The 26,694-nt window shown below is 34.3% G+C and overlaps 1 protein-coding gene across 4 annotated transcripts in view; it reads left to right on the top strand.

The window, feature by feature from the left end:
- The window catches only part of Hr39 (Nuclear hormone receptor FTZ-F1 beta), a 279,902-nt gene that overhangs the window by 170,980 nt on the left and 82,228 nt on the right, over positions 1-26,694 (top strand). The window contains exon 1 of one of the 4 annotated variants that reach the window (XM_085825119.1): positions 885-1,184. The exons of the other annotated variants lie outside the window; for them this stretch is intronic. The gene's annotated coding sequence lies outside the window, so the exon portion shown is untranslated. Of the gene's footprint in view, positions 1-884; positions 1,185-26,694 lie in introns of those variants that run through there. 4 annotated transcript variants of the gene reach the window in all.

Below are 26,694 nucleotides of genomic sequence, written 5' to 3'. Positions count from 1 at the left end.
TTTATCTATGCCTCCTTACATTTTCAATTTTAGAAAAAGAAAATAAGTCGGTATTAAAAATCAAAAAGTTTGGTTTTATTCAAAATCACATGGAGATAATATGAAAAATTATTGGGCCTTTATGTTCGAATTCAATTTCTGGTTACAGTGCTTTTTCTACAAATTCTTAAAGTGTGCGAACACATTTATGAGACGCTGTATGTAACTCGAAAAATTGGCAATAAAGGAAATTATAAGTCTATTTAATTATGAAATTTATTTTGATAAAAGCATAATTTAAGATACTGATTTTGGGAATATCAGAGATAGGATGTGGCAGCTTTGTACTACTTTGACGAACTCTTTGTACTACTTTGACGAACTTTGACATATTTAACAAACATCTTTTTCATGCCTTTGTAGCATATTAAAAATTCATAAATGTTATTTTAATTAATTATATGATATTCTACTGACATTAGGTTAATAATCAGAAAAACGTTAACTCCTTTGAAAAAATTTTAACTGTTTTAATCTATAGCTTCATTTCAAAAGAAAATACATATTAAAAATATCTGCCTAAGACGTTTCTTAAAACTATACTTGCGTGTATATTATAAAATTATGTAAATGCTGGTGAGTATTAAATATTTCGGCGAATATTGATGAACTGTTGCATTGTCACGTATAACAGTTATTCCTTTCCATCCACGGTAGACTTAAATCGATAAAAAGCAGTGACTGTTGAAGGGTTTCGCCAACTTGGCGATAGGTTTTCATTTCATGGAAAAGTCTTCTGCTATCTGTGATGTGTAACCGTTGGCGCGCTGAGGCAGGGCCGCAAGGTCAGCAGCGGTGCCAAGGTCAGTGTGCAGGTGTCGTCATGGATGACGTAGCTATTCCACGTGCGAATGAATGCTTTGCCTGGCTTCGGCTTTGCTATGACAATGTATTGCGAGGGATTTTGCCACCGAAATGAGCATATAGAAAACAGTTGTCGCAGTGTTTGAACTTCCTGATCCGGTTATATTGATGTTTTTAGAGGATTTACTTGCAGAATTTTGGTGATGTAATTTTATGCTTGTCATGATCGCGAGATTTGGTAGCGAATTTCTCGATACCGGCTTGTCAAACTTTTTCTTACCTGAAAACTTATCGTTAGTGGATTTGTAAAAGTAAAAACCTAGGATTATCCAATTTCTGAGGTAAGACGTTACTTTAAAAAAAAAGTTTTTTTTTTTAAATTATTAATTATTCCGAAAAACGTGTGCTAGCTATGAAATAATCTGTTATCATTGTTTATGTGGGGCGTATCTAGGATCAAGCACTGGATAAAAGGCCTTTTTTAAACTACGATAAATAATTTGAATTTGTTGTTTAAAAAAAAAAAAAAAAAACTGCTTTTATTTTGTCGTTTTTCAGATTTCCAGTGAAAAATGCCGAAATATTATATGAAATTTTCTTTCATATAAACACGTGTTTTTGATTTAAGTAGGGTCGTTGCTGCTGCCTTCTTTGCAGAATTTTTTTGTTTTATTTCTGAAGAAGAGGGACGTGCGTCTCGTTACCGTCGAATTCGATTAAAGTTTTATTAAAATCTACGCCAAAATAAGAGACCTAATTTTAAGTTATACATTGGAGTGTCCCCCCCCCCATCTCCACCATTTAAGCATACCACATTTATCATGTATAGTGCATGCTTTATTTTTTTCAAGTTCAAATATTTATATTACTTTAAATATATAATATGTCTAAATTTTTTTATTTTTAGCGAAATAATATAAGAACAATCGTTGTTTTCTTATTAATTGAAAATATTCTTCATAAATAAAAAGATGAAAAAGTATTTACATGTAATGAAATTTTAAAATTCTTTTGGGAAGAGGAGAATTGCGTGACAAAATTACACATCAAACAATTTTTCATCTGGAGAAAAACTGTGAATTATTATTTGATTAGAGTAAGAAACCGCGTGTGGAGAGGCAACGAAATACATTTGCATATTTTGGTTGCTTAAAAGAATTGTTAATATATAGTAATCCATTGACATGTATAATAACTTGCAGGCTTCTGCACTGAAAGTAAAACTGGATTTTAAATTGCTTCGTTTGCTGTATATTAGCCCATTCAGTTTCTGTTACAAATACTATTTATTTGCGGTAGCAATTGTTGCTTTCGAATGGTTTATTCCGAAATGGCTTGTAAATATTCAATAAATTAATATTAAGAGAGTGAAGATATAAATTTTCTGGCGTTAAAGCAACCATTTTGAATAGTAGGAGAAGTTTGTTGGGGTCATTATCTTGCAAGGAAATCAATGACTTCCCTCCTTTTTTGGCTTTAGTCGCAAATCTTGCATTTTTTCCTCCTATGCTATAGAATATAGCATGTGTCTTTATTACATTAAACCGCCTTGACTGTATTTAACTATGAAATGTTCGTTGATTTTAACTTCATACTGGGAATATACCAGATTATTATGGCTATTCAAACCTACCTTCATTAATGTGTGCCTTTTTTCTCTCGCCTTTTAGCTGCTATTCGTCAAATGATTGAAGGTACAAAAACATTTATTTATAGTAGTAATTTCTCAGCAGCGATTTCATCTTGTGGTCAAGCATTTAGGAATCAAACAATGCTTTTACAATGTCTTGTCCTAAACGAATTTAGGTACCTGATTGATATTTCGCAAATTTCATATCCCTTAATATAATTACATATCTATGGAAAAATAAATTTCTACTTATTTTTACTTATATACTATATCTAACTTATTTGCTAGTGTCGGGACGACTATGAGATTAACGTTTCTGCGGGATTAAGGGTATGTCTAAGACACAATAACACGCCGAATAAATACTAATTCAGAAGTTTTTTGTTGTTTGACTTCTGAATTAGTAAGGGTATGTCACTCATTGTTAAGAGTTTGCTACGACTTTCAGCTTCTTCTGTATGCCGCGAATATTGCGTAATCGTTTGACTTGTCCGATGCATTCGTCAGTAGTATCGAAATTGGGCCCATCAAGTGAAGTAGCCACGACCGAAAATTCTCCATATATTAGTAGATTTACCACGCAATTTCACCATTACTTAGTATGTAGGTTTTGTAGAAATATTGTGACTAAGACACCTAGCTCTTTTAATTTGTCAGAATAAACAACTAAAAATTTTTGCGGCTGAATAGAAAGCATGCAAATAATCAGGGAACAAGATGCGTGTGATTGACTATAGGGTCGACAGTTATACGACGAATACACGGAATTTTTTTTTTTTCCCTATGAGGTATTTATAATTTCATATCCTTTAGTTTATTAAGTGCTAAAGAATACAGATGAAACATTTTAAATGTAAAATTAAGTATATCTGTGTAGTGTATAATGTTGATACTCAAATTCTCACTGGAACTTCGGCCGATGGTGGTTTTCGATATTTCCCCATGTGTATTGTAAAAATGAATCAACTTAACTTTCAAAGCTCGTCATGTTGATTGGTTATCCGTGCATGCTTTTTGCCAAAGTAATTTTACTATGAAAGATTTTAATCCGAATGCTGTCCTTTTACTTTTTTTCAAGTTGAAGTTACGTTGGAACGATTTCTAATTATTTTCAGCGGATCAAAAGAGAGTAGATTTTCTATTACTAAAAATTTTAGGTAGGTCAAACTGAATATTTCTTACTGCTGGACCTTTTAAAAAATTAATGGGTAGTATTCTGTTATCAGGACCGAATTCAGAAATGTATGTGTCTGAATACATATACACATACATGCATACATCCAAACGTTTCTGAATTTGTTCTCTATAACAGAACCGTACCAGTTAATGTTTACCAATTTAGTAAGTTGCATTTCTTTAATTTTGTCCAAACGACGCTGAAATAGTTTATTTTTCTATCTAGCCAAAGTAAGATATCCTCGAACCACAGAACTCATGGTCTTTCATTTTACAATCTTCGACAACGAAGTAATTTGGACTATTACAGTGTAGGAATATTAGCGCTATGTCGGGGTAGCTAGTCACAGATAATACAAAGTGTCAATATTCATGCTTATGGTACATTCTACCGTAAACTAATTAAAAAAAAAAAAAAAAAAAAAAAAAAAAAAATCTGAAATGTTTCAGATTTTAAATTACGTCCAAAGGGGCGTTTTTTAACATTTTGTGTGTTACCTTTCTTTATTAAATATCATGTTCCTCGCACTTAAACCATAAGATCCAGTGCAACAGCAATATCGCAAAATAGTTTTAAAACGAGCATATCTTTAGAATTTCCGATACACAGACTCACGCGCTGGAGATAACAATGTTTTTTCTGCACAACGTTGCCATTGCTCGCTTTGAAATCCTTGAGTTTGTTAATCAAAAATTCGTCAAAGTTTTAAAAAATAGGAAATCGATCATAAAACAAATTTCAAATTTCAAATTTGGTCTTCCACATGCTCATATTCGTTGGAGGATTACGTTATTCAAAATTCGATGACTCTATGTACCGTTGTTTTATCACAATACGAGAAATATACATACATTTATGCAGATTTTTCATTATTTAATTTCTTCAAATATAATGCAGGACTCTAACATTTTGTGGCAACAGTTTGAAAAGTGAACCGACATTTATGAGTCCGACGCAAAATGCCAAAACGAAACTAATAGACCTTCGGGATTCAAATCCCTTTGGACTAAAAAAATCTTTGATTTTGAGAACGTTGAAATATTTATTGAATTTCATTGCGAGTTTTCGAAGTGCTATTTTATCGCAGTATTCGAAACCCCTTTGGTGAAGAAGTTCAGTTGAGTTTGAACAAAAGTCATTGCTGACTCGAGGCTAATGCAATAGTCAGTATCTTTTACGCTTGTATTTTCAGCATTACTCTATGTCTATTTTGTTCTTCTAATGTTTGAAACGCTTAGTACCTGTGATATGTTCTTTATTAATTTTTAATTCTAAAATTTTAAATCAGTTTTTGAAAGAATAAAAAGGGAATGTACGCGAAAGAAATAAAACAATCCCAGTGATCAATCCAAACGATGCCTTTATGCATAAGCAGAATTGAACTGTACGAAATTAAACCTAAAGACACAATTCAGTGGTTTTTTTAGAGCATGCTGGGAATTGCATGTGCTTTTTTTTTTTTTTTTTTTTTTTTAAGACTCGTGCATAGCACTGAATGTGCACACGTGGGCACCGACAAGCACGGATAAACCGCAAACCGGATAATCCGCAAACCGGATAATCCGCACCCGGATAATTGAGAGTACACTGTATTGTATATATATTTTGTTGTTGTTTGTTTGTTTGTTGGTTTGTAATTTTGTGTTAGATGTGCTTACTTATTTTTAATTTAGTATTTTTGTTGGTACTATTCGGTTTCGAGGGTCGTAAAAAATCGCCAAACTATTGTTGATGCCAATGCTACCAAAAATAATTGCGGCAACCCTAATAATTGCGGCAAGAAAGGAAGTATAATAGTAAATAACTATTTAAGATTGATGTTTTAATTTAGATGAAAGGTTAATTACATTTCATACTTTTTTATTATTATAATTTATATGAAAAAGGCTAAACATGACTGAATGGAAGCATAAGAGTAAATAACTGTTTCAGATCATTATTATAATTTATATAAAAATTGCTAAACATAACTGAATGGATGCCTTCATCGCTATTTCGCTACCGACTTATCGCTAAAGCATAATTTCATCTCGTTGGTTGTTCAAACGTCATTTTCTATAATGAATGATGCCTTTTCTTTGAAAATATTCTCGGGAACGTGCAGAATCGCTCACTTATTTGTTTGCCTCTTTTTACAAGGGTAAAAAACAATTGAATTTTTGTAAATTTCTTTTACTTTTTAAGTGAAAATATGTCGATGTGTACATAGATAAAGTCAAGGGCGTGCGCAGTGCCATTTTTGTTCAATCCTAGGATTTTTTTTAAGTGAAAATAGGTCGATGTGCGCATGGATACCGAGTATGTGCAATTCTTAAAAACGCGTCAAGCAGTGGGTGATTCTGCACTTTACCCAAAATTCTATTGCCGACTTTTCGTCATGGGCAATTCCCAAAGTGTTAAATCTATAGGATATCAAAAAAAGATTTAAAATAGAAAAAAAGGATTTAAAAATTAAACTAGTATTTCAATGGCGGCTTAAGAAATATAAAACTATATCAACTTACGCAATCGGCCCACCAGTGGCCGAGCGGTAAAGTCGCTGAACACTTGTAGTTCGGTCCGAGGTTCGAATCCCGCGAACGGGCTGGCTGCATGGGTGTTTTCGTGGTTTTCCCCATGTGTAACGTGTATACGAGCCAGTTTCTCTTAGAAAGTCCTCCACGAAAGGCATCCCTCCTCTTAGGCAGATAGCCCTAGTGTGCTTTGCCATAATTAAATACACACCACACAACTTACGCAATCTGAAATCAATGCGTACGCTAGATTTGGGGCGCTGTTCAATGGGCGCGTTTGCTAGATTTGGCGCTTTTGCGCATACATTTTCGCTGCAATTTTTTTACGGCCCTCGAAACCGAACAGTACCTTTTTGTTTGTTGTTTGGGCGTGGCTGGGTTACTGGCTGCCCTCGTTTGTGGAGATACGGGGCCCCTTCTTTTGAGCTATAGGGACACTCGTGTCCAGGTGGGCCTGAAGGAAGCCTCCAATTCTTACACCGTATTGGATTCTGTATCATTGTTTCTGGAACCTTCCCACAAAGCTACCGCCTCCTTACTAGATGGTGATGCCCCAATTGTGATCTTTCTCAAAAAAGCCGTGACGATTTTATTCTCATTTCAATCCAAACCTAAAATATTCATTGACCAGCATTCTCAGTTCAGTCTTCGTTTTCCGCTACTTTGTATAATTGTAAGGAGGAAGAGTTTGACTTTTCATCCTCCGTTTTGTTATACTAAAACCAATGCATGATTAGTATTACCCTATCATCGCATTTTACTTTATTTAAGAACTGATTTCATGTACTAGTTTTCCCCCTAGGAGTTTTAAATAGCTCTTAGAAAAGTAATAGAATATATTGAAACCCGGAGGGGCAAAACACCATAGTTTATAGTAGCTGGGTGTCTTAGATTGAAATATATTTTTAAAAGAGAAAATAAGCAATGGGATTGCCGATGGTACAATTACAATTAACATACGCTCATATTTAAAGTAATTGAACGGGAAGTTCATGAATAAAAAATTGGGGTAGAAGATTACCGATTTTAGTTTCATTTAGCGGGCGCAAAGGTGTAGAATGTTTTATAAATGAAACGAGGGGATATTTTCTGATCGGGCTGAAGTGGGAATAAATTTACTGAATCTCTCACTGTAAAGCTGAAATGGGAATACAACGGCCAAGGCTGAGTTAGGAATGGTTTCAGTCAGCACTAAGGCTTGCTAAACAGCATTTAAAAAATGCACTTGAAGAAACTTGGGATTCAGTCTGCAAATACAGTAATTTTAGGTCATGTATGTTTCGCGATTCTTTGCTGTATTTTGCTAATCAGAAATGGACGTGTGAAATATACGCAAATTTTTTAGCATATGCCGGTATTCTTAGAAGGTACCTAGATTAACAGAAGTAATGATTTTATAAAAGAAAGAGAATATTTTAAAAATAAAAGTAATATAAAAAAAAAAAAAAAAAATCTGAAATGTTTCAGATTTTAAATTACGTCCAAAGGGGCGTTTTTTAACATTTTGTGTGTTACCTTTCTTTATCAAATATCTTGTTCCTCGCACTTAAACCATAAGATCCAGTGCAACAGCAATATCGCAAAATAGTTTTAAAACGAGCATATCTTTAGAATTTCCGATACAGAGACTCACGCGCTGGAGATAAAAATGTTTTTTCTGCACAACGTTGCCATTGCTCGCTTTGAAATCCTTGAGTTTGTTAATCAAAAATTCGTCAAAGTTTTAAAAAATAGGAAATCGATCATAAAACAAATTTCAAATTTCAAATTTGGTCTTCCACATGCTCATATTCGTTGGAGGATTACGTTATTCAAAATTCGATGACTCTATGTACCGTTATTTTATGACAATGTGAGAAATATACATACATTTACGCAGATTTTTCATTATTTAATTTCTTCAAATATAATGCAGAACTCTAACATTTTGTGGCAACAGTTTGAAAAGTGAACCGACATTTATGAGTCCGACGCAAAATGCCAAAACGAAACTAATAGTCCTTCGGGATTCAAATCCCTTTGGACTAATAAAGAGAATGTGCCGAGAATAAAAACTCGCATGTTGAACTGTGCATTAACCGTTAATACATCAAAGCCTTCGGCAGCTTAACAAATTTGTGTAATATATATTCATTAACTTGTAATTTTAGATTCGATTTTCATCGTGGTCTTTCAAATATGTTTCTTTTAAAAGATCTTGAAGACCTGAATCCTGTTTAGACATTACGAACTGTATATTTTCTCAAGATGGTAATCTTTTTATTTTAACAGAATTATTGGAAATGCTGTGGCAATTTTTTCTGAATCTGACAGGCTTTTAAAGCCTTCGGTAATTGTGTGAAGTTCAGGCGCAATCAATACAGGTTGCGACGTTGTTAGTAATCCCACCATACGCGAGTGTTCTTTAATTATTATTATTATTATAAGGGCACAGCCCCGATCCTCCTAGCCGGCTGTATGATCAAAAAATGGGATTCGCCAGAGAAAAAACAAACAAAAGGGAAAAAAATACATATCTGAGTCTCAGTGCCGAATTCCAACTCTATCTTTGTTCGTATTTATAATCTTCATTATTGTCTCTGCAAAATCTTTCAAATTTGAATATTTCCTTTTAAAATTTTCCTTAAAATTCTTTCTATATTTCTCTCTTGCATTCCGGGTAAGCATACATCCAAAATACGCGGTAAAAGTGTGTTTTTAAAATCCTTTGTAGACTAGTATCATTTTACTTTCTTGTACGAAGTATTTTCCTTCTAAACGAGTATTGTAATTGCGAAAAATTTTGGGTATCGCATTTCAACAAAAATATCCATTTCGACTGCTCTCGAATCCATTTAGATGATTCTTTTGCGTGACAGCTATACTTATGGACAGAATAAAGAACTATTTTATCCAAAGCGGAATTGTAAAACGGATTTAGAAGATATTTTTTTTTTTGTGACGTCTGTACGTACGTGTGTATGTGTTGTTGGTATGCAAATAGTGATGGACTGTCGCCAATAGCGCAATAAACAGTATGAAGTGGAAACCCTGCAAAGGAGTTAATTGTGTAACTGGCTTATTCTGTACTGTTACTTTTCTCATTCCTTCAGGAGAGGACGGTGATATGACACTTTGTATTATATAACTTCCTTTCGTTATATGTTTGAATGCTTACGAATCTTAATCTATTTTCATATATCAATAAAAAATGTGTTTTGTGATCTTACAATTTTCGTCAACAACCTCTTTTTGTGGATTACCAGTTGATTACGTATGATCTCGCTGAAACTGCGCTAGATACAAGGTAAGAGGAATCGGTTGATCTTTACAGTATGGTAACTTGGCGTTTTTTTGGCGAAAATTTGGCGACCAACTCTCCTACAGCAATCCTCTATTTTTTTTTCCCGCCGCCATTTTGTCTTCACGAAGTAAAGACATGTTTCTTTTCTTTTTATCTACTGAACACTTCTTCCAACAATCTACTAGCCGAATTACACTTATGCTAGAAATTTTATCTAACAGAACTGCTTAATCATGACAAATATTCACTGCAAAATTGGGAAAAAGTGCACAATACCATACTCCTTACGCGTTTTTCAAAATAACACATACACATAAACCATGTACACGCCGACTTATTTTTACTTAAAAAAACATCCCAGAATTGCACAAAAATGGCATTGCGCACACTCTTCACTATATCCATGTACACTGCTTTTTTCTCATAAATTAGAAAAATTTCACGAAAATACATGACAATTTTCTCAATCTTTAAACCCGGTAAAAAGAACATATATGAAATTACCTGATCGCGAAAAAGTATTTATCCTTTCCAAATATGAACATTTCCACAGATAAAATAAATAAAATATTCAAAAACTTTTACCTCTAAATCATCTATTACATTATACACGTCACCAACGAATTCATACCGCAAGCATTACAAATACTTAGTATCAAATATTTAAATTATTTCCATGCACGTTTACTTCAACTTAAACGTATACCAAATTCCTACAAACATAAAATTCACAAAATAACTATCATTTAATTAAAATATAATTAAATTCAAAAACACTACTTAAAATATAAATGAGCACATACATTAAATTAATAAAAATTACCTTACAATCCTAATTACTTTAAACTAAATCATTGCTAATAACAATTTTCCCAATAATACCAAATTCCTTTATTTCCACCTTACATTTAGAACAATGCATAAAAATAATATCCTCAAATAATTAAAAATACTAACTTACCTAATCTTCTTCAGAATCTTGATTACGTGTCCGATAAACTTTTCTTCTTTCTGTTTCAGAATCTTTAAAATCATACTTATAGTTCACACCAAGGTACCAGGTAAAATAAATAACTTAATAAAACATCTTTATTTCTATCTCGCACAACCTTAAAGAAACATTTATTACTACCCTTTGCAATACCACTAAATACCCATTTCGAATTCACTTTAGTTACGGCCATGGGATTCAAAAATTCACGAACACTGTTTCACACAACACAGAATAAAGCCAAATACAAAATTTCCAGATTTTTTCCCGATTTCCCCCAACCGATTAAAGAACCGTAATTCGTCCATTAATATCACATGACATATCCCATGATCTCTCATTTCCCTCACACAAAATAATGCGTAATCGGAACTGAGTACTGCTCACATTATTACCAAAGACCCAGGTAGTAACCTTTATCGCCTCCAAAATGTCGCCAAACTACCAGTTACCATATTGTAAAGATCAACCGAGGAATCATTTTGCTCTGTACTTTTATTAATTTGTTGTGAAATTTCGAGGCTACAAAAGTGTTTTACAACATGTATTTCGCATAACTCAAAAACGATTAGCAGTAGAACGTTGAAATTTTGTATATGGTACTGCTGTAACATTTAGTTGCGCACTTTGTTTTTTTGCAATCGGCCGCATCAAAGGTACCTTCTCGACGAGTTCCGTTTTTTTATTCTTGTATATTGGTAAATTGTGTATTTTTATGCTTTAAAGTATTTTCCAGTTCCGATTAAATTTACAGTTCAGTTTTAGCCAATCTGTGTGCAATAGTCGTAGGATTGTCAACAATTTAAAAGTTTAAGTGGAGCTAGGACTAACGTGAGTAGTAAGCGCCCGTAACCGGCCGACGCCCGAGGCTATAAGGGCGTGGTGTCCGCCATCTTGGATTACGTAACAACCGAAAGTGAGGATATCAGCGCCATCTTGGATTTCTCCGAAAGGGACGCATTGGAATGACGTCATCATAGTTCCGTTTTGATTCTATGGCAACGACCCTATTTTTGAAAGTTTTTATTTTTTTGTAGCAACGTCAATACTTGTTTCTGTTTATGGCAATGGCATCTTGAGCTATGTGTTTGGCATGACATCACTTTTAATTTATTATTTTTAATTATTTAACACGTGATTAATTATTTAATACGTCATTAATTTTTTACTCTTTTTTAATAACTATCTTAATTATTTAAGTATGTCATTATTTTAATTATTACCTTTAATTAATTTTTATGGAATTTAATATTATTTTCCCTGAATTTTAAAAATAACTCCACGAGCGGCATTTGAACCCGCCGACTCTGAGATGAAAGACCTGAACGTTACCACACGGCTACCCGGTCATCTTATCAGACGTGTTATTTGAAACTCTCTTTGACTTATTTGCACCATTGAGGTCATAAGGCTGAAAGTCTGCGTATGCGCTTTGACATAAAAATCGCGTCACACATTTGTTTTTGCACGACGGCTAGGATTTCTTTTGGCTTCTTAATCATTACATTATTCATTGCTGTTTTAAATGTAAGATTTTCCCACATTTTAAATTTCTCTTTTTACTTTATTGGGATTTCTTTATTTTTCCCATACTTACTAAATTATTAATATATTATTTAGTTAATTTATTAATTTTTCTTTGTTTCCCTTTTCCAAATATAACTTTTTTTAACTTTCGCAAATTGACGTTTACTTCCACAAAAGTGAATTTACATTTTCTTTTTACTTTTTATTTTGTAAAAGTTTTTTTTTTTTCAAATTTATTCCTTTTCGTATTTTTACTTTAATTTTTTTTATATTGAACTTTCTTTTTTTTGGTTTTACAAAAGTAATATTTTATTTTTACAAATTTATTTTTTCCTTTTCACTTTTTTATTTTGCAAAAGTTTTCTTTCCCCAAATTTTTTTCCTTTTCCTATTTTTACTTTACTTTATTTTAATTTTTTGTTTAACTTTTCTTTTTCTTTTTCTTTTTGGTTCTACAAAAGTAATATTTTTATTTACGAATTGAATTTTTCCTTTTCACTTTTTCATTTTGCAAAAGCTTTTTTTTCCAAAATTTATTCCTTTTCGTATTTTTACTTTACTTTATTTTAATTTTTTTGTTTAAACGTTTTTTGGTTTTACAAAAGTAATTATTTTTACAAATTTAATTTTTCCCTTTCCTTTAAATTTTTTTTTTTGTTACATTTTAATTTACCCTTAACTTTTTCCCTTGTTTTAAATACAATACGATGTTACATTTCCATTTCTCCAAAAGTAAACTTACCTATATTTCTCTGTCTTTGAAATTTTAAGCTGGAATTTACATGCATATAACTTCACTAGATAATATTTTCTGTAACATTAAGCAAATATACACAATGATCTTTCTATATAGTTTAACTGGAATACTACATTTTTAATTTTTTTACTACTAAGTTGGAGATACTCAGAACTTTTCCTTCTAATGCATTGTACTAACTATTAATGACTGTATTAACTTTTTGGCCAATTATACAAAACTTTTTTGATTCCCTTTTACATGTCTTACTTTTATTCAAAAGATTCACCAAACTATGTCTGACAAATTTAATTTTTACACTTTCCATCTACACATTTAACCTTATTTTAACTTATAAAATATATTCATGCTGTATTTCTGATTCCTTTTTCCCATAATAAATACAGACTTACACATGTCTCTTTATTGTAAGACTTACTAACTTTAAACAAATCTTATAAGGAGCAATAAATTTTAATGGTATGAAGCCCACTCAAACCAATGCATGGAGCATTTCTACCCAGTTAAGTTTAGATACGTACTAATAGTACTTCATTTCTTCTTATTTTACTCTGCAGACATTTATACATATATATTCAGAACACTCCCTTTTATTCAGTAAGATTCATTTATACTACTAACACAAATTTTGCTAACTCTTTGAAATATTTTACAAAAATATCTTGTATTTTCTTTCACACATCCTACTTAAATCACCAAACATACACTCAACCTTGATTTTTCCTTCATGTGAAAACGTCACTCGGATTCTTAATATGATTCCACCATTTACCGCAGATTTTTATAAACTCTACACTATTTGAACTTATCACAGCCTAACTCTCTTAACAAAGTACAGAAGATTGAATTATATTTTAACTACAGAGAAGAATATCCACATTGTAACGTATTATTTTAAATTTGAATTATAGTCACATTTTGTGAAGGAGTTGAATTATAGTCACATTTTGTGAAGGAGAACTTAAAGTCTATAATACACAGGGAATTAATATTCAGCCATGGAAGTGAAACTTTATCGCCTTTTTCCCAATTTGGAATATAAAAATTTGTTAACTTGGAGTATTTTTAACGTATTCATTGTAACTTAACTGAAAAATACCCATATTTCACACTGTCAATAATTTATTTAGCACTGAACTCTTACAGCCTTTTGAGAACGAAATTTAATTTATCATACTTGACAAATGACTCCTACATAGTTATGATACATTACACGAAATACTGAGTAGAGTTCCAAATAATGATCTAACATAGTAATTAACATAAAAGACCTAACACAAATAATTTTAAGATAGAAATTTCAAACTGACATTGCTTAATAATGAACTTTTACAGCTTTTTTTGACATTTAACTTCTCATAGATAGTAAATAAAATTACACACAAATAATTATACAAAATAGGTAATAATGACAGAAAGTCCATATAATGATCTACTATAGTCACCAACTTTAAAAATTTTAACGCATTTTTAATATGTCATAAGAAAGAACACACTTTTTTGAAAAGCATTATTTTAATTAAACATTGGAACCACACATTCCTGCGCACATGTACAGTCAAAAGTCGTTAATCCGGACTCGTCGGGACTTCGATTCCGGATTATCGATTTTTCCGGATTATAGATCATCAGTTTAAATCTGGTAAGATGGCATGCAGAAATTACAAAATTAAAAATATGAAACTATAATTTATGAAATAAAGAACAATTATGATCTAAAGGGTATCAAAATTTACAAAAAGAAAAAGCTTAATATTTATTTGTTTACTTTATTAAACATTTCTTTCAATGTAAGTTGCTTCGTTTCATGTGATAATACTTTCTCTTTAATTCTATTAAACAGACATGATTTCTTGTTTAGTTACAAAGTTCCGCTGTTCAAGTCCTATAATTGCTGTGTTGAGAATACCCACTAATTTGTCAATTGAAATGTTTTCGCTTTCAATAACCTCTGGGTCACTTTTTTCACTATCCGAAGGGAATGAATTATAATGACGAGGAACTTGATTTAAATCATATCAAACACCGAGTACATCCACATGAAATACTACACTTAGTAAGGAATTATAAGCCAAATAAAATAAAAACATCTGCCCTGAAGTTAAGTATAGTGCTGACAGATCAACTTCCAATCGGCAGTGTGAAATTGATAAACAGATTTCGGATTTCAAAACATACTTTCGCTTTGTAGATACAAATTACATATTAGTAAATATATATCGGAAATTCTATTTGATCGAAAGTTCAAGCTTACTTTTATAAAATTGCTCTAACAGTCTGCAAAAAATAATATGCGGGATCCAATTCGAAGCTTAAGGAACAACGCAATGTGCAACATTAACTGAATTAGATAATTTTAGCTTAGCTTATACCTCTGTTACACATTAAACGCGCATGTGCACAAACATATTCGCAGCCGTAAAGGTCTTACGCGCACTCTTAAACGCCTGTGCGCATGCGTGAACGCGACGCATGCGCAGAAAGTTTGTAGCTTTGAGGTCCGGATTATAGATCATTCCGGATTATGGGTGTCCGAATTAACGACTTTTGACTGTATAACAATTTTTTATTTACCATGAGCATGACACATAATAAATGTGGCGTTCCGACAGATACTTCAACTGCTATTCATGAGATGGCGCCACGTGAAAAATCCAGTTCTTAATCGGAGCAGCAAAGCGACGTCATTACTCACTCAGCCTTCTCGTCAGACAACTGTACGCGAAGGTAGCATGAACTGTGTTCCAAGCTCTGCGTTGATCTCTGCAATGTAATTTAAATTGTAATTTAGTACTTAATATATTCTTTTGTTATAGGAGATTGTCTACTCTTATTTTCTTTAATTATATCATGCATTAAGCACACGACCACCAAAAGTGGTGACCTTTTGACTGAGCACGCTACTGACAATGGATTTTCAACGACCCTAAGCCACGTGCATCCAAGGCATTCTGCAGAACTGACTAAAAATAACAACGAATATGGACATTAAACGTATGTTACAACATACCCCTTCACTTATTTCTAGAAGTATTGATATATATTTATATTGCTTGTGTTTTTTTCAAAGTCATGCGCATCATCGCAAGGAGCTTCAGCAAATCATCAATGGGATCTGTTCCGTTCCGCTGACTTCGCCAGTCGTGCAATAATTCTTCGATCATTCAACTTTTGTGACAAATGTGATACAATAGTAATTTTCGCTAAATGTGCTACATCAGTAATTTTTCTGCAACGTGCTACGGCAAAATTCTTCCCTCAGTGTTCGAAAGTAGTGATTTTTTTTCCCATGTGCTACAGGAGTGATTTCCTTTTTCCTTCGAAAGTGCCTTAGCAGTGTGAAGTGGTGATTTTGTGTGTGCGCAATACAAAATGAACGCATCATTTTTTTTCTCAAATAGGGGTTTCTTTTCAAATGCATTTCGGTAAAATATTATTTGTGTGTGTAATTGCTGACCCTGTCTTATTTGTGTGTGTATCGTTACGTAATTTTTTTCTGCATGGTTAAAATATTTATTGTTACCATGGTAAAATATCAATAGTGTATCCTCATGCTACAATATTTGTGCTGTTAAGTGTTTATTAATTAAAGTGAAAATTATCTATCAGTATGCCCGACGATATTCCACCAGAGCCACAAATCATACGCGTTGCGGTGAAGCCACCACCTTTCTGGAAAAATAATCCTTCATTGTGGTTTGCTCAGATTGAAGCATAATTTTCTATCGCTCGCATTAGTGAGGATTCTACAAAATTCAACCATGTAGTTGCAGCAATTGAGTCTGATATTCTGAATTCAGTGCATGACTTAATTCTCAAACCACCTGATTGTGATAAATACTCCAAACTGAAACAGCGGCTTATTGAAATCTATTCAGAAAGTGAATCTTCAAAAATACGTACTTTACTACAAGGACTTGAACTTGGAGATCAGCGATCTTCATACTTGCTGTCACGAATGCGTGATCTGGCAGGAAGCCATTTTAGTGACGACTTGTTGAAGTCACTGTGGCTTTCGCGTCTCCCTAATAACATACAAATAATTCTTGCTGCTTCCAATGAAGATCTAACCCATTTAGCAGCAATGGCTGTCAAAATTAATGAACTTGTTACCCCAGCTTATGTCAGTGCTGCTAATGCTGCACCTTCCAGTTCATCCCTCGAACAACAAATGGCTGAATTGACCAAAAAAGTATCTGAAACTCTCTACAAGTCTTCATGCTTCACGGAGGTACAATCGATCAAATCAGGGCCCACGTAATAAATTTTGTGGCCGAAGCAGGAGTAGATCTCGTCACAATACTCGAACGCAGTACAAAGAACCCACAAGTGGCATATGTTTTTATCATATGAATTTTGGCGCTCAAGCTCGCAAGTGTGCCCCTCGATGCACTTTTGAACAAGCGGGAAACTAAATGGGCGGTCTTCTGCTGGCCAACAGAATGTCCGCCACATCGACAGAATAGTACTGGCTGATCGTTCAACTCAGTTATGTTTTCTAGTAGATACTGGAGCTGACATATCAGTGCTCCCGAGAACTAAAACAAATGTTCACCAACTTAATAAACTTGTACTGTATGCAGCCAATGGTACCCAAATTGCAATCTACGGCACCAAACTATTGACACTTGATTTAAACTTGCGCCGGACTTTCAACTGGCCTTTTATTATTACGGATGTAACTCAAGCAATTATTGGTGTCGATTTCTTGACACATTTCCACCTTCTAGTGGATGTCAAGAATAATTGCTTAATTGATGCTACAACTCAGCTGACATCACAGGGCCAAGCTTCTCACATATCGAACGTACCTACCAACATAAGTGTTGTATCGGGCAGCACACGGTTTCATCGGTTATTAGCAGAATTCCCTGACATTTTAAACCCATCCAAATCAGGGCAGCATACTCATCAGCCAGAAGTGTATCATCACATTGAAACACATGGCCCACGTGTATTTTCCAAGCCTCGTCGTCTTCTCCAGAGATGCTAAAAGCTGCTCGCAAAGAATTTGAATTCATGCTAGCACACGGAACCATTCGCCCATCTAAAAGTCCATGGGCCAGGCCACTTCACATGGTTAAAAAGTCTTATGGTGACTGGCGGCCTTGTGGAGATCATCGTCGACTTAATGCCGTCACAGTCCCTGACAGATATCCAGTCCCACATATCCAAGACTGTACCCATCTTTTTCATGGAACAAACATATTTTCTACCCTCGATCTTGCCAGAGCATATCATCAGATCCCAGTGCATGCTGAAGATGTGCCCAAGACCGCAGTGACTACACCATTTGGTCTCTTTGAGTACTTATATATGCCATTTGGCCTTCGCAATGCTGGCCAAACATTTCAGCGTTTCATACACCAAGTACTGTCTGGCCTCGATTTCTGCATTCCATATTTTGATGATATCCTGGTTGCATCTACAAATGCGGAAGAACATTTTCAACATCTGCGTCAGATTTTCACTCGCCTTAAAGATCATGGATTAAAACTAAATCCATCCAAATGTGTACTTGGTCAACCCTCAGTTTCCTTTCTTGGATGTCTTATCACCCAGAATGGAGTCAAACCTTTACCGGAAAGAGTCGAAGCAATTAACGACCTACCTCAGCCCAAAACCATCTCTGAACTGAAGCGTTTTCTAGCAGTGTTAAATTTCTACCGACGCTTTCTGCCAAATGCCGCAAAAACACAAGCCTGCCTACATGAGTTTCTGAAGAATAGAAGAGAGAGAAAAAAAAAAAAAAAAGATCAACGAGCTGTCCCTTGGGCTGAATCTGCATCTGCAGCATTCGTGCAATGCAAACACGATCTGGCAAATGCAGCCATACTTTCTTATCACTCACCTAGTGATCAGCTCTCTATAATGGTAGATGCATCTGACACGGCCATAGGAGCAATGCTTCAAGCCCATACCACTAAAGGACTTTTCCCAATGGCATTCTTCTCCAGAAAACTTACTACTGCAGAAAGGAAATACAGCACATATGACAGATAGCTACTTATTCAGAAGTCAAACAACAAAAATCAGCGTTATACCTACAAAGCGTTATACCTTTGTAGGTATAACGCTGATTTTTGTTGTTTGACTTCTGAATTAGTATTTATTCGGCGTGTTATTGTGTCTTAATTTGGGAGCTACTTGCTGTGTACTGTGCTGTTAAATACTTCCGGCACAACTTGGAAGGACACGACTTCATCATTTTCACCGATCATCGACCATTAACCTTCGCATTTAGAAAAAACTCTGACTCATGTTCTCCTCGTCAGCTTAGACATCTAGATTTCATCGCCCAGTTTAGTACAGATATCAGATATGTCTCTGGTACTGATAATTGTGTCGCTGATGCCTTGTCTCGGGTAAACAATATCAACCTCACTACCCCAGATTTCTCTGAAATTGCAAAATCTCAATTGCATGATGAGGAACTCAAGAACCTAATCTCAAATCCACAAACCTCCCTTCAGTTACAACCGCTGCACATTGATCTAATGCTTAAAATTTACTCTGACATAGAGAACAATAGAATACGTCCCTATATTCCTGTCAATTTTAGACGTGAAGTGTTTAATGCCTTGCACAATTTGGCACATCCTGGAATCCGTACCACCAAAAAGCTGATCGCAGACAGATTTGTCTGGCCAGCAATGAATCAAGACATCACAGAATGGACTTGTTCATGTATTAGATGTCAACTATGTAAAGTATCCCGTCACACTCACAGCCCCCTTCAACAATTTAACCTTCCAGCTAGATGCTTTGATCATGTGCACTTAGACTTGGTTGGCCCATTGCCTCCTTCAAATGGTTACACTTACATCCTCACTTGTATTGATCGGTACACAAGATGGCCTGAAGCCATTCCTATTGGAAATATATCCGCTGAAACTGTAGCTCGAGCATTCATCTCCCAGTGGCTTTCAAGATTTGGCATGCCTACCACCATCACTACTGACCAAGGCCGACAATTTCAATGTCACTTGTTCGCATCCCTCACCTCTCTTCTTGGCATTCGCCATATTCACACAACACCACACCATCCATCTGGAAATGGGATGGTGGAACGCTTTCACCAATCTCTCAAACAAGGTCTGAAGTGCCACAGTAGCACACACTGGACAGAAGCCTTACCCATAGTCTTGCTTGGTCTTCGCACAGCATTCAAAGAAGACATTGGTAGCACTTGTGCTGAAATGTTATATGGTGCAACCCTCCATCTGCCAGGTGAATTCTTTCACCCAGAATCTACTCCAGTTATCGACCCTCCAACATTCCTTCAACGTTTACGTGAGACCATGACCCCAGCATCTCGCCAACCCCAGCATCTTCGCATAACCAGCCAAGCTATTTTGTACATCCTGCGCTTGAGACATCTTTGCACGTATTCGTGCGCAACGATGCAATTAAGCCAACTTTAACACCTTCATATGATGGTCCATTCAAAGTTATCAAACGAACACCGAAACATTTCACCATCATCTGCAATGGCAAACAATCAGTGATTGGAATCGATCGTCTCAAACCAGCATTTCTAATGCAAGATCCAACAACTTCCTCATCAACATCACTCCCGGAAGAAAGCTTACATCCCGTTAAAGAGCAACCTAAAACTACCAGATCTGGAAGAAAGGTTAAATTTAACCCAAAGTACTTATAACGTACCGATGGTACTTGGGGGGGGGAGTACTGTGGCGTTCCGACAGATACTTTAACTTCTATTCATGAGATGGCGCCACGTGAATAATCCAGTTCTTAATCGGAGCAGCAAAGCGACGTCATTACTCACTCAGCCTTCTCGTCAGACAACTGTATGTGAAGGTAGCATGACTTCAGACAACTGTATGTGTTCCAAGCTCTGCGTTGATCTCTGCAATGTAATTTAAATTGTAATTTAGTACTTAATATATTCTTTTGTTATAGGAGATTGTCTACTCTTATTTTCTTTAATTATATCATGCATTAAGCACACGACCACCAAATAAGTAAATAAAATTTTCACAAAGTACGAAACACATTTCTCTTTTAACTGACTGCACTCTTAAGAAAAATGCAGTATGGAATGCTTAGAACGCTCAGTGCCACAGTTCCTCATTTCCCCACGCATTGACCAAAATATACATGTACTTTAAAGTCAGTTAAACAATTTCAAATGTTAGTATTCAAACAGGAATACTTCACAAATTAGATAAAAGAGAGGTATACAATGAACTTGAGTGATAAATACAGAAAAGCATGTAAGGACCGAGAAAAAGATGTATTCGTGGAGAACTTTTTAAGATAAACTTGCTCTATTTTTGCACATGGGTTACATTTTGCATTTCAGATTAAGGAAACATTCAAGATAATTCCTGTATAACTAGGGATTTTATTCACACTTGTTAGTAATGTAATTTATTAGAACAGTCGCAGATATATAGGACAAGTATGCCATTTCCAAGGAAAACAATTTCCCCAAGCCAGTAACAGTGAAATATAAAATGGAATAATAAAATGCCATATTTCCAACAAAATTAGTATCTGAGTATGCAAAAACATGACAAGAAACGGATATTTTTTCTGAAAATGTTCCGAATGGTTTAAGTCAGGACTAGTTTCATGAACAGAGCATGAAAAATAATGATGAATTTTTAATTTTATTTTGTCTGTAGTACATTTACTTATGCTAAAATCTTCCATTTGGTTGACTGTACTTTACATTTAGACCTAAGTTGATAAATCAGAGTGATTTTGTGTTTTAAAGCTTCAGATTCAGAAATACTACAATTTCAGAAATAATACAACTCAAAAGCAAAAAAGATTAAAACGACAAGAGAATATACTGCAAGCAAGCGAACGTGATAAATGAGTTTTTTGGGCTGATTTTCATGAATTCATAGATCGTGTGCAAAATTTTAATGCACTGTATATGAATTATTTTTCAAATGTATTACGATCACCAACTTTACATAAACTTTAAGTAAACATTTCATGTTAATTTACCATTTTTTCCTGAGATTTATCTACATATTTACTAAATTTTTGCATTTTGTTTATAAATATAATACCATAAGAACATAAGAGAACATTTGTTTCTTGAAAATGTCCATAATTTTACCCAACTGTTATTTCTTTCATAGCTTTGAAGTAACCTATTAAACGTATAGTTATCTTGTATTGACCAGACAGCCGTTGGTCTTGCCAATGTCTGAGTTAAGTCACAAAGCTAGAGAATTTAAGTAATATTTCACCAGTACGGAGAGCTTCTTATGGCGTTTTTGATGAAAATTGACCGAATTTAGTAGTTCATTACTAACCTAGGAGCCTTTTAACTATTTTTTTTATTCGAAAAAAACACACCAGAAATTATCATCAAGATTTTCCATACAGATTTTCCATGTACTACTTTTCATGCCATTACATTTCCAATGAAATTTGATTCATTGTCGGATAGTTAAATGTTTGTTATTTTTTCGCATACGAATGCATTTCATGTCTCACATACGCTCGTTACATATGATTTAACAAAATTACAAACGAGTTAGAAGTTAAGTGAATATTTCCTGAAATACTGTACATTTCATTTCGGAAAGTTTACATGAGTATCATCATTTTGAATCCTTTAATGTTTCTTTTCCTGTATCCAAAGTAAATTTGGAGTAAAAAATTTTCAGTTTGGACGAAAGTTATTTACCGATGGTTGTGACGTGTTTGTGTTTTCATATATTGTTTTTTGTGAAGTACCTTATCGATAACCTTTTGAACACTTTGAATATTATGGCCACTGCATATCATTGAATTTTCAAATATTTTCTTATTTATCTTTTACAAGTCCTTGTAAAGATTTGGGAACAAATTTTTATTAAATAGTTGTATTGTATGAATTTAATAACTTTTTACATGTTTGGAAGCTTTAACTTCAACAACACTACCACATTGAATCAGAAATTAAGAAAAGAAATGGAATTTTTTATCTTAGTATACTCCAGAATAGATAAATTTTCTCTAATGTATTCGAATGTAGTAGGTAATGGAGACTTTTAACACAGATCATACAGACTTTGAATATTTTCTCTTAAGTCACCAAAAATTGCATTGTCATAGATTTTTCTCATAAAGTCTATTTCTTTCTTAAAAGAAGTTTATATACTAATTTAATTAGAAACATATCTAAGAAAATATCTCACATTCATAAGAAAATCAGCACTTGTTTCTTTACCAAATTTGTACTTTCTGACTTCATTCTACTGACATGAAAACATTCATAACTTATTGCGAAGAAAAATGTTATACTTTTTGATTAATTTTTATGCCATAGTATTATTTTTGAAATTTTTTTCCTAGTCCACTGCTAATATATTGCTAATTTTCGTACGTGACAAAAAAACTCAAACTTTTCTACTTAAAACCTTGTATTGCATTGCTGAACCGGGGCCATGCTTTCATTTTTATCACATATCATGCGAATATTTTAAAAAAAGCATATTTTTTCCTTCTGTTAGCACAATTTTAACCAACATTTTACTATTACAGAGAATCTCAAGTTTTAAATTGAACGTTTCATTACTAATTTTGAAGATTCTGGATATATCCTACTTAAAAGTTCGTAAGTTTTTTAGCAAAGTAATTTATGTATGTACTTCGTTGTACTCTTGGTTAATTTTTAAATCGTTGCTCAACTATAACACTTGATTTCTAGTGAAGTATCGAAATGATTATTTACTTTCCGCTTTTTCCAAAGAATTTCGTAGACACATATGTTCAGTACAGAAAATTTTCCTAACTTACCAGTATCATTACCAAAATAGAAAACATGCAAAATTTTCCTAAAAATTTATATATTTGTTTTTTACAAACATTTACATGAATACCCACATTTAATTATTTAATGTGTATTTTCCTATATCAGAGCTAAAATTTCGAAGGAAAATTTTTAACTAATGTTATGTTCCGTAAAAGTTTTGTATTTGTGATGTCATCTTTTTTTCGCAAACGTTTTCAGAGTGTGCTCTCGGTAGTCTTTTAGACATTTTGAAACTGTTTTCTCTTCGCAAAGCAATGCTTGTTGTAAAAACTAATACAATACATAGTCCGAAATCCGGACGTCCATTATTCGGAATGATCTAAAATCCGGATCTTAAAGCCACAAACCTTTTTTTTTTTCATTTAATTTTTCCTTTCATAATAAAACATGTGGAGATTTTCACTTAACAATTCCGATTCTTAATTTCACTTAGGCACTAAATAAAATACCTCGTTATGGGAAAACAATCACGTAAGCATAGATTTGTGAGATAAATAATTTGGCTCCGCAGCTGAGTGTCTGTTTGGCATACATCTCAAACCGAAACATTCACCTGTTTTATATCCCTGACGAGCCATTATTTATTATATTTGCTTTTGTCACCTCATGCTTATCAATACATGACAGCTTCAGTAATAACTCATGCAGTGATATTTAAACTTTTTTAAATATTAGTAATTGAATATCAAGAGTATGGCAACCTTTTAAACATTACGCTTGGCAATGATTATAGATTTTTAAATGCTGTAAGAAATGTTGACGAGGAAAAAATTCAACAAAAATTTCTTTTCATATGCTAAAAATAGATTTTGTGAATGAAACTAATAGTCCATAAACATTTAGTGCTATTTTAATTAAGAATAACTGATATGTTATTCACCATAAAACTAGAAGCGGTGGTAGAATATGTCGGCACCGGACGGCAGAATTTAGGGAAGACAAAAATTTTTGGAATGTGGGGAAGCACCGAGCGGCAAAATTAAGAGATGAGAAGTTTTTTTATAATGCAAACTTTCCGTAATCGGGATTTAAAGGAGTAACGATTTTCCCTTAATATATCGTGCAAATAAAAGAGCATGGACGACACAAGCGTTAATGAATGAATGGCTTGAAAATCATTTTATACCCGAGGATCGGCAACATTTGAATTTGGTTGTGATGTATGTGTGAGTGACACGTGCATACGAAAATATCCCTAACATTAACTAGAAAAGCCGAAATCTTAGTTAAAATAGACATGTTACAATTAATAATCAAATTTAATAAGGAAAAGTAACAGTTGCCGGGTACATTATAACGGCTCAAGAAATTCAGAGCACAGTACAGATGCGAGTACACAAGTTCACATATCTCGGCGAAAACAGAGATGCACACATTTGTTGAAGTAGTTCCACTTGACTGCCTGGGAAAATTCTTCTCTCCCCGTCAGCCTGTAGGTTTGCCAAACGGGTTTACTGTTTCGCCAATTGGCGCTTTTCTGTACAGTTTTTAAGTCCGTATCGCCTGTTTGGCGCTGCCGCTGCATACTCCCTCCGCAGTGTCAATGAAATGTGACATACCGATGCGGGGGTCGGATTAATCGTCCAGAACGGGTGATACAAATGTCCAAAGTTTTTTTCACACTCTTGGAAGCAACTTGAGAAGAGTCCATGGTTACAAAAGCGGGTTTCAGTCTATCTATGGAGATCGTTTGCTTAGTCCCTTTTATTTCGAGATCAAACGTTTTATCTCGTCTTTCTAGCACCTTAAATGGTCCATCATAAGGAGTTTGAAGTGGTTTTCTAACTCCGTCGTGTCGAACAAACACATATGTGGACTTGTGAAGGCGTGGATGAATGAAACATGTTCGCTGGCCGTGGCTAGAAGTCGTGGTCGGGTGGACACTGGCAAAGTGAGATTTTAAATCCTCCACAAACTGTTTGGGGGATGCATCCGGAGGTGTCGGATTGAAAAATTCTCCTGGGAGACGGATAGTCTTTCCATACACCAGTTCAGAAGTGGTTGCTCCTATGTCCTCTTTGAGAGCGGCGCGGAAACCCATCAGCAGCGTTGGAAGGGCAGCCACGCAGTCACTGGTATCGTGCACTTTTAAGGCAGCTTTCAAAGGACGGTGGAATTCCTCGATCAGTCCATTCGCCTGTGGGTGGTACGGAGACGTCCTGATTCCCAATAATTGGGAAAGGGCTCGAAATAAGCTGCTTTCAAACTGTCGCCCTTGGTCGGTAGTAATAACAGTCGGACAACCAAATCGAGTAATCCAGTGGTCATAGAAAGCCTGTGCTACTGTGCGTGCTGTTATATCTGGTATGGGTACTGCTTCGGGCCATCTAGTAAATCTATCTATCATAGTTAGACAGTAATAATTATTTTGAAAAGGAGGTAGGGGACCAACAAGGTCAAGGTGGACGTGATCAAACCTCTGTGATTGGTCTGGAAACTTCATTAACGGGGTTCTAGTATGCCTGCTTACTTTTGCTTTCTGGCACGGAATGCACTGCCGTGCCCATTTCGCGCAATCTTTGCGGATGGAAGACCAAACAAACCGTGAACATACTAACTTTGTTGATGCGCGAATGCCGGGATGAGACAAATTGTGCAAGGTGGCAAAAACTTTCTCACGGAATGCCGGGGGAATGTAAGGGCGGGCGTTACCTGTTGACACATCACAATATATCGGTAAGCTACAATTCGGTAAGGTAAGTTTTTGAGATGTAGAACTTTTGACTCTTTAAGCAATGTTTGTAATTCTGGGTCGATTTCTTGCATTTTAGCGATTTCCTCATAGTCGATAGGGTTAGGCCTTCCAATCCTGGCATGGTTGCCAATTATAAATATATCGTAAATCGTAAACTTAATGTTTTGCACTATACCTTATCAAAACAGTATCAATTTAGAATAAAATAATGAAGACATTCAATATCTCAACAAAAGTGTGAGCACAAATATTACCCAAAGATCAATTTTAAACAATCAATAATTAAATTAAAACTATAATTTTAGAGCAAAACATATCACAAAAACATAATTAAGACCAATCACAGATAATTAAAAAAATTTGACCACATACCTGTAAATCCTCCTTAAGTGTGATAAACCACGTGTAATCTGTACGATAAAATGAGGAGGAAATAAATAGGGTGGAGCCTTTATCAGTCATAAGGAAGAGCATTGGCATCAAAATAAGGCA

Source organism: Stegodyphus dumicola, chromosome 10, assembly GCF_044657685.1.
Source record: "Stegodyphus dumicola isolate Sdum_Otavi_A_Nest chromosome 10, ASM4465768v1".
Classification (NCBI taxonomy): Eukaryota; Metazoa; Arthropoda; class Arachnida; order Araneae; family Eresidae; genus Stegodyphus; species Stegodyphus dumicola.
The sequence above is the reverse complement of the archived record's forward strand: the minus strand, read 5'-3'. Positions and strand labels throughout refer to the sequence as shown.